Source organism: Lactuca saligna, chromosome 6 (assembly GCF_052625555.1).
Source record: "Lactuca saligna cultivar CGN05327 chromosome 6, ASM5262555v1, whole genome shotgun sequence".
Classification (NCBI taxonomy): Eukaryota; Viridiplantae; Streptophyta; class Magnoliopsida; order Asterales; family Asteraceae; genus Lactuca; species Lactuca saligna.
The window spans coordinates 61,834,864-61,845,569 of NC_136422.1; positions in this window are offsets into that span (position 1 = coordinate 61,834,864).

A 10,706-nucleotide genomic window follows, 5' to 3' on the forward strand; every position below is an offset into this window, starting at 1 on the left:
TTGGGTTGTCTTCACACTGGCAACTAGACAAGATGACTAATGAAGAGAGAGGTTGAATTTATTATTTGGAATAATAAATTGGTGTATAAAATGATTTATTAATATGTTGTGTAAATAATATATTAATTAGAAATAATATTATTAATTAGTATTTAATCAGAAATTAATTTGAAATTAATTTTGAGATTAAAGAAACTGTTTAAAAGTATAGGGGCTGTTTTGTGACTATTTAATAGTTGGTGTTTTGGGCTCTTGGATCACCCTTGTTGGGGTAGGCCGAAAATCCCTAGAATATTATATAGGATTTCATCCAAGCCTCATGGAAGGGAGTCCATGGGCGGCTTAGGCCCTAACCCTAAGCCAAGGAATTAGGGTTTCCACCTGAAAACCCTAGCTTTGGATCTAAGCCACCTTAACTATAAATAGAGCCCTCACCCTATGAGTTTCGACCATGCTTATGTAACCCTAGAAGAGCCAAAACTTTGAGTGCATATCTCCTCTCTCCTCTCTCTCTCTCTCTCTCTCTCATAATCATCATCTTGCCCTAGTGTGTTTGTGAGCCATTAAAGGGACTACACTTGTGGTACTTGTTCTCAAAGCTAAATATCTTCAAGGAATCGTTGCTATTACTATATAGGAATAAAGGTATGTGATCCAATCCTTCTTATGTTGTTTTTAAAATTATTAGATACATGCTAGGATTTCTCGTTTTGTGTTTAATGCTTTTATGTCTAATAGTGAAAACATAGATCCTCAAATTAGGGTTGCATGCACACATAGGATTGTTTGCTATGTATAAAACACATCAGTGAGTATATAGGGTTTTAAACCCACAATAATATAATTATTATGTTTAATCATCAAACAGTTAACCCAACTTCTCATTCCCATTCTCTTCTTTATTCTTAAGGATCTACCCTAAGAATTATCTATTATTCATTCATTCAAGGATTTTCCAAGAATAGGCACGAAGTCCATTGCTGCTAGGGTTTATCTAACAGTCAGTAAGTCCGTATTTGTCGATGTTATTTATTAGGCACTAAGTCCATAGTTGCCAATGTTCATCTATAGGGCACTAAATGCATAGCTACCAACATTCACTTATAAGGCACTAAGTTCATAATTGTCAGGGTTTTTAGAGTACATCTGGTGAACACGTGGTTCAAAAACACCTACAGTTTGCGAGCCTGCTTGCGTTCCAGTAAAGTGTCAAGAATAGTCTGTGGTCGTCATCTATACTCTGCTAGATGACTGGATCATCATTTAAGTCAATGCTTCTCATCATCTTTCACCTCTCAACATCTATATCATCTTTCATCTCTCAACATCCATATCATCTTTCATCTACCCATCTTTACCCAATATATTTATAGGTATAAAAATACATATACAGTTTAAATCAAGTAAATATTAAATACTTCATATCTATGTGTAAGATGAAAGTAACTATGAACTTACTTGTTAAAGTGATGACTTAAAATTCGAGCAGCGCTTCGCTTCTAACAATTTTCTTTTCCTTCGACGAAACCTAGTATTATCATTACTAGATTTTAGTCTAATATTTATTGCAACTGCTTATTATTCTAGATTTATCATTAACTCAAAGTCTACTTTCATGATCTATCAAGTAAGTAACAACCAGGTAGGATCATATCAGAGGTAGTGTCCGTTTGGAAAACGAAGTATACTGTTTGGAAATCTCACTTTAAACACCTCACTAAATTACAACCTAGAAATCATCCATGTAAGTAGATAAATCGGTATAACTACTTAAAATCACTGATTAATCTTGTTTATAGGCTCATAATAAGATAATGAACTTAAACATAAGTTATACTTAAAGTAGGGTAAGCATAATTCACTTACAAGGGAGTGTAGTGAGGAACCGGGCTCTGCGCGGAAAGAACTTGAGCCGAAAGGTCTTCTTCTTAGAGCTTTCGGGTGCTCCGGGACTCGCTACTAAATCCTTAGAAGGACTAGAGAAAAGCCTTGAGGCTTTGGGGAGGTTTGGGAGAGAAGTTAAGAAAAGGTGTGTGGAAATGAGGTGATTTGCACCTCTATTTATAGGATGGAAATCAAGAAACACGGTGTGATACTGAGACCAACACGTCGTGTTACGTGCCAGGTGTCACGATCTGATGCCAAGGCGTGGGGAGGAAGCTGTAGCTGAGATGGTGCCACATGTCACCTTCGGAACTTAACCCCAAAATTAATTATCTTCTAAATTTCGTAACTTTCGCATACGAGCTCCATTTTTTACATTCTTTATATCCATGCGTAGGTAGCGACGTGATATACAACTTCCGTTTAAACTCTTTCGACTAATTTTGAATTTATTTTTAAAGTTATATTTTAACAGCCTTAGACAGTTAAAGTTCATTAAAAATTCATAACTTTGTCATTTGACGTCAATTTTTTACTGTCTTTATATCGTTGAGCTCCTATTAATGAAATCTTCAATTCTTATTTAGGTTGTGTTGCCTAAAAATCGATCGATCTAAAATTTTATTTCCGGGCTATGCACTACTAGGCTAAATCTTAGAAAATCATAACTTCCTTAAACGAAGTCAGATTTGGACGTTCTTTTATCTACGTTCCCGGTTTAATGTATACTATGAATTTCGTTCAGGTCGCTAAGGCCAAAAATTATTTCGTCAAAAATTCACTTTTTACGTTACGCGGAGTGTCGGTTTTGTCGCAAAACTTCGACGAGTCATAACTTATTCATTTTAAGTCGGATTTCAACGTTCTTTATATATACGAAATCCTTGTGACATATACTACAGCTTTGGTTAAGATTATTTATACTAAATAATCTTCTATCAAAAACTCATTTTTAACGTTTATTATCTCTAAATTGACTAACCCGAATCTGCAGGCGTTACGTTCCAACAAAAATACTTGTATGCATCAAAAACCCAGGTTCAGCGGGGTAAATGCATTAAAAATGGACAAATTTTAGCGTATGGTGCTGCTACAGTTTGTGGCGAACTCGACATGGGCTTTTTTGTATGAACGGAATTTTTTCTATAAATCTATATCTCAAAAAAATATCTAACAGAAATATCCATAAATCTAAATATAGAAATAACATAACTAACAGAAATAACACGAATAAATAAATTCTATTTGACTCTACAGCCGACAACGAAGATTCAAGTTACGTAAGTAAATAATGGCAACAGTGTACTTTAAAGATACCACGATATGGATAGATTCTAGCAACGACGTGGAAAAGTAAATGACTCTTTATTATTAGTGACGGATCAAATATTGTTGCATGAGAATAATGTCGTAAGAGATCCTCCACGACGTGGCCAGTAAAATGTTATGATGTGGCGATGAAATGAACTTAAAAAAGTACGATCTGTAAACAGATCAATCCAATTAAAGCCTTCCATAACACACTCTAAGGTGTGATTTTCACACACTTAAGCTCTAGAGGTTCGATTTCAAGGAGATAAAGAGATTCAAGCTTCAATTTTGATGGATCAAGGTAAATATTGCTACTCTTAATACATAAATGTGGATTTAGGGCAAGATTTTAAAGTTACTGGTGAAACCCTAGATGAAGGGTATGATTTTATATCATGAAATTGAGTTAGAGGCTGATGTCATATAGCTTAATTACAGACTATTCTAATGATTATGAACCTTGTATGTAAAATTCGAAGATTGATATGAGAAACCAAGTTCATAGGATTTAGGGTTCATATGCGAAAAGTGTGACCGAAGGAATGTCCGTAAGTGATAAAATATGATATATGTAACACCATCTGTTATACCCGCCACTAACCACTATAGTGGTGGGTGGCACATCATCACCACTAACATTCACTAAACATATAAGATAACTATCACTAAACACACCACTCCACCGCATTTTTTTAATTAAATTTAAATAAAAAATACATAAAAATCATATAATTTTTTTTAAATACTAGTTTTTTATTAATTTAAAATACCAAATTACATTAAATAAAAACTACATTAACTAAAAAAAAAGATAAAACAAAACATTAAAAATAAAAATTACACTAATTAAAATAAAAAAATAAAATAATATTAAAAATTAAAAACCTAAAAATACCGAACTTATGATTTGTGTTTTAAGCAATGTTATTCCATTTTGAAGAATTCTTTAACTTTTGCCAAGTTTTTACATGTCCAAAATGTTTATGATTTATGTTTTCATATTGCTCAATGGCCATATTATCCGAATCGATATCGGCTTCGTATACGTTGTTTATAACAAAGTTGTAAATTCCATTGAACTCACAACATTTGACCCTCATACCGCGCCACTTCGAGCACATTTCATCAACATTTCGAATTGCACAACTCAGTAAACCATAGTAAACAATTTCAACATTTCTCCAAAATAGACATTTGACCAGCGCCTTCTTCCGAAACCGTCACCCATGCTTGTGCTAATTTCTCTTCTTCCTCTTTTGACAATTTCTTGTTGTTGGGAGGCATGGTTTTTGAAAGAACAAACAACAAAAATGTATGAATATGACTAAAAGGAGAAGAAATGTGTGAAAATTAAGAAGATGTGTGGTGATATTTATAGGTGAATAGTGGAGGGAAAAATAAAAGAAAGTAGCTATTGTAGGAGGTCAAACAAGATTTAAAGAAGGGAATGAATTGATTGGGCGTTGTAGTTCGTTGTTGGGAGTACGAAGGTCCACGATCACGGCCCACAACGAACCACCGGGATGGTGTGCACGATCTAGACCATGCCATCGTTCGTGGCCACCATACCGAAAGGCATAATGTGTATGGCGGGTAATATGAACCTTTTACAAGTATTATATTGATATATGTTTGGATTCTTGATAAATGTTGAGATGGTGGCATGATTTCAAAAAAGAGAATTGATATATATATATATATATATATATATATATATATATATATATATATATATATATATATATATATATATATCATGTCTGTAAAAATCAGTTTAGGCGGCCGATTAATCGGCGCCTAGGCGCTTGGCAGCCTCCAACCGCCTACGAATAAGGGTTAGAGGGTAAAATAATCGGCCTTGGTCAATATCGGTCAAAATTAGTCTAATTCGGTCCTAATCGGACAAAATCGGACCAATTCAGACTCCAAATCATACCAAATTGGCTCGACTAACTATAAAAAGACCCACTAGCTCAAAGGAGCCAGCTAGCTCAACGCATAGTTTGGTTTGATTCTCAAAGGAGCTAGCTCCCTTTTTATAGGATAAGTTTGGTGTTCATTTTTTATCCTACCAACGATGTGGGATGAGCTTTTAATCATTTCATATATCTTCCACACATCTGTTTCTTCCCTACTTTGCATCTCCTTCCTCACCTTTCTCTCTTGATCGAATCTTAGTTCTCTCTTGATCGAACAACCCCACCGCTATCCGGGAACATTCTAATTGAATTCGGCTCCAAATTTCACATTCAATTCAAACTCGTCCCTATCTCTCTTTGCAGGCTCGCAGCCTCGCTAGTAACCGATTGTTGATGAATTGGAGAATCATTTCACCGATTGGAGAATCGCAACTACTCATCAACACTAACCTCGTTTTCCCGTCGACACCAGGTGTTCGTTTTCCTGATTATGTAAGATTAGTTGTTTTTCAATTTCTTAATCCATTCTATAGAATCAGTTGATTTCAAGGTTATGTATGTACGTATGCTACTAGATTGAATCTTGTTGAATCAAAACAATGTTAGAATCTTGTTGTTGCAATAACTCATTATTATGTATGTATGTATGTATGTTACTTCCAAGATCCTTGTTGTTTCAGGTTGTAAGTAGGTTGTAAGTAACAGTTATGGCAGAAGTGGTGGTGATGTTGGTTTGTGTATGAAACCATCTGCCCACCAAGTGTTCGATCAATTGCTTGAGTGAAGACTACATTATCAAATAGTCTTGATTATCAAAGCAAGGTGTTGTTCATGGGTCAATCATCTCTTCTTGTTCGATCAGCAAAACATGAAATGGGAAGGAGTGAATGGAAGCAAAACAACATCATCAGAATTTATTCAATTCTCATGTTCCAAGGGGTGTTCTTGTTGCTTCTGTTGGATTAGTGTCTAAGTCCATAACTATTTTGGTATGTACTTGACCCGATGGTGCATGGTCCTTTTGGGTTGCCTTCACCAAAGCAACTTGATAGGATGAATTATGGAGAGAAAGGATTAAATATGATTTATTAATATATTATGGGAATAATATATTAAAGGAGAAATCATATTGTTTAATTAATATTAGTCAATAATTAATTGGTAATTAGTTTTGTGACTAAAAGAGATTAATTAAACTTAAGGGACTGGAATTGTAATTATAAGATAATTGCAATTTGGGCCATGGATTGCCTTGTATTAAGGGATGGACGAATTCTAATGGGAAACCCATAAGGAAATCGTCCATGGGCTTGATAAAAGGAGTCTATGGGTTGCTTAGGGCTTAAGCATCCAAATTAGGGTTTCCTTGTTAGATAACCCTAATAGCCCAACTATATAAAGACCCCTTAAGGCTCAAAAATGTGGCTAAGCTTCTTGTTAGGGTTTCTACACGTTTTTGGCAGCCTCCAACCTCTCTCCTCTTCATCCTCTTGCTTATGGTGTTTGTGAACCATTAGAGGAGTGACACTTGTGACTCTAAGCCTTCCAAAGTCAATACAAGGAGATTTGGGATTGTTATTGCTACATAACAATAAAGGTAACCCTATAAACTTATTCTCATGTTAATATGATTATATGTATGTTAGAATTAGGGTTTATAGTCTTGGATTCAAAGCATGTACAATAGAGAAACCTAGATCCAAGCATTAGGGTTTGTATGAGCACATAGGATGTCTTATGACCAAAACCCATCAGCTTCATGTTCTACACAGTGATTTCTTTAATTGAGTAATATGATTCGTGTTCAAAACTTGTTAACTGTAGTGATGTACCATTTAGATGCTTTTCATTTTTGGAGGGTATAATGGTCCACTTTTGTTGTTCCCAGTTTGAGTGGTTCTTTTTTGGTGTTGTAATATATTTGTTGTGATTACTTTAGCTTGTATTTGTAACTTCTTATTCCAATTACAGGATGGTTTTTAATCTAATAAACAATCATTGATGTTAATGTTATATTTATTAATTTATTAATAATTTTTTTTAATAATTAATGGTCCCAGATTAATCTCCGCCTAACCGATTAATCCCTTAACCCCAGTTCACCGTCGAGCGATTTCTGCAACATTGATATATATATATATATATATATATATATATATATATATATATATATATATATATATATATATATATATATATGAGTTAAAACTATGTAAATAACTTGATAAATAATATGTATGAGCTGATTTTAAATAGGAAATCCATAGAAAGGGTTGAACAAGAAACTTCCAAGCTTGGGATATCACCTACATAATCCCTAGACAAGGTGAGTAACTTCTAACTAACTTATGACATTATTAACACATGATACATTTGCTTATTATGAAATTATGAATGTTTAGATACGAATTATGTGCCTTATGTATAATATATAAATGATGTATAAATGAGAAATAGATTGAGTATGAGAAACACACATGATGAATCTATGAAAGATGAATGGATCAAATTATGTATGAGATCATTTGGATAGAGCCGATTTGTTGAGATTTTGATTAATGGGTACAATGGATCTATGAGAGATAAAATGATCATATTATATGAATGAGCTATTCCATGAGATTATTAAAATGAGAATATGAGAAAGATTGTTCCTTTGCTAAGGAATAATGATCAAAATGGTGAGTTGTTTATGATTTTGATATAACTAGATTATGACCCGCGTTAAACGCGGGGAACACATAAATAAAATGCAAATTTATATAGATATTACAAAATAATTATAAAAAAGTAGGGTTATTGGTATTATTGAAATATGTAGAAATTACACTAAAATAGGTAAATAAATATAGCGTTAAAGGACCTCTTTATAGGCAATATTTTTGTTTTATTAGTTCAATGATCTTATTTATCACATATAAGTACCTTTAAACATTTTTTACTTGTGACACGGAAAACAACTATATATAGTCAACCATGCATGAAAATAGGTCTACACAAGTATAATCCAACATTTAACAATGTACTTTCAAAACACATTGTTATTTTATGGCTATATTGCGAAATATAACTGTTTATTTCAAAAAATAGCAACTTATTTATGTTCCTTCAAAATGAACCACATAAAACCCCCCAAAATATTAAATATAAAGAAACTATAACCAATAAATCTGCAACGAAGCTAATCATCTCCCTCCACTTCATCTCTAATATCAGATCCTTTTTTCCTTAATCTAAGTTATTGTCACTATCATCGACAATGTTAAGATTCATTGATGACTTCTTTTTTATTTTAGGGATAATATGACATAAATCATTTATCAGGTCCATCATTTATGTTTATATCTTCGTTTTTTTTGTTGATTTTGATATGCCTTCTTCAATTTACCACCATCTTTTTTTTTTCAGGCTCCTTTGTTTATGAAATAACATTTTTTTGTGAAATTCTTTCTACGGTTTTGAGTATGTGCAGGTATGTTGATTTTTTTTGAAGTAAAAAAAGTAGGGTTTTTGTTCGATGTTGGTTCCTAGGTTTGGTTCTTATTTTTTTGTGATTTCTCATAATCCATTGCGTTTTATTTTCCATCTTTATCTACAATCTTTATGTATAGAACACTTTATCCATATAGTCATTCACTATAGAGTTTAATGAAGGAAAAAAGAAACACTCCTTTAGTTTTATTTACTTTGCAAATTATCGAGCCTTCATGCAAAGCTTACAACATAATGAAAAAAAGAAAAAACCCTTATGAGGTAAATGCCAATTACAATTCTACCCCTTTTCCTCTTGTAACAATTATCTCACTTCAAAACATCTACTTTTGTGTTTCAGCATATTATTGATAGCATGAAAGATCCAAGCATTGTTGCATTTTGGTTAATCACAATGCCTCAAATTATGGGAGGATTTAAATATGATGATGAGGTCAAACATAAAATATGGTGGTAATACAAGGTTCTTCTATTTCTTATTTATTTACTTATTTTTTAATTCAACTTTATTACGAAATTAAATAACTTCTTTTGTTGATATTAGTGTTTCTTATTTAGAAAAATATGCGATATGATCAACTTCCTGATGCTATAGCAATGAGAAAACTTGGATGAGCAGGAAGTGAGATAAATTTATAATTTATTAACTTCAATGAGAAATTAATTAACTAAAATTTTGTTATTGAATTTGAAATACAACAGAGATTATATCAATAGATCCTGAACGTGCAAGAAATGATCCGGTGGTAGTAAAGAACATTCTTTACTATAAAGCAAAGAGCAAATTAGGGGCAGAAGTGATGAAGCTCAATCTACTACCATGACCTCAAAACCGGGGGGGGGGGGGGGGGGGGGGGGGGGGGAATCAATATAAACAAAACTTTTTTCATTTATTTTTAGTGATTTACATATTTGGTTCGTTTGTTTAGTTGATTTTTTTGGTTTTGGTCCCTAAAGGAATCAGGTTGGAGTTTTTGGACCTTGTTTCACTGTTTCATAAAACTTTTATGATTGCCTAAGTTAACAACCTAGCTATTAGTTTTTTTTTATTCTTATTTTATTACTACCGGAAACATAAAAAAACTTTCTGATGAGGGCGTTGATGTCTTTTGTACAACCCGTCTGTTATATTATGTCATGTCATCTCTTGTCTTGCCTATTGATTTTTTACAAAGGTATACACACACATGTAACATCATAATTTCATTATATATAACATCCAATTTTAACATTGAGTTTACTGTTTTCGAAAATAGGATCATAGTTACCGATTAAAAAGATGGAACCAAAAATCGAACACAACATCAATTTTTTTTTCTTTCAAAAACAACATTATACATCCAAATTATAAGTATTAAACAAAGAACCATACGAATGAGTAAACACATATAATTTCAAAAACAATATCAAACTTACAGATTAAAATGATTTAAGGAAGAAATACATACATTTATTCGACTAATCAGACTGATGGGAAGGTTGAAGATTTTTGCATTTGTTTTCTACGTGGGAATTATGACATAATGTTTGTGTAAATCGATTATTAAAAAGGTTTGAAATATATATACTAGTCAATATGATGAAAATTAGCAGGTAATCAATTGAAATCTTATTTAAACTTAAAATAGAAGATATCATTCTTGAAAAATGTATTGGTTCATAAAAATATCCGAAACTTTTGAAATTTGAAATTAATAGTTTCCGAGATTTCAAAATATAATGTATTTGGAAAGCAATTTTGAATGGCAATAGAGCATAAATTTAAGGTTTACATTAATAAGGAACCAATTTTGTAGTTGTAAGTTTGGAAAGAATTCAAGTATCATTTTCATTCAATTCCTACATTTAATTTCCTAATATAACGGATTTACTTCTTGTTTGATCAAGGTGATGTAAGCAAATTGATCTAAGGGTGTAAAACCTATAAAGAAAACACAATAAACAATCCATATTGTTTTAGATGATGTCATAAGGTTTCTCTTTTAATAATATTTATAGATTTTGTTTTCTACGTGGGAATTATGACATAATGTTTGTGTAAATCGATTATTAAAAAGGTTTGAAATATATATATATATATATATATATATATATATATAT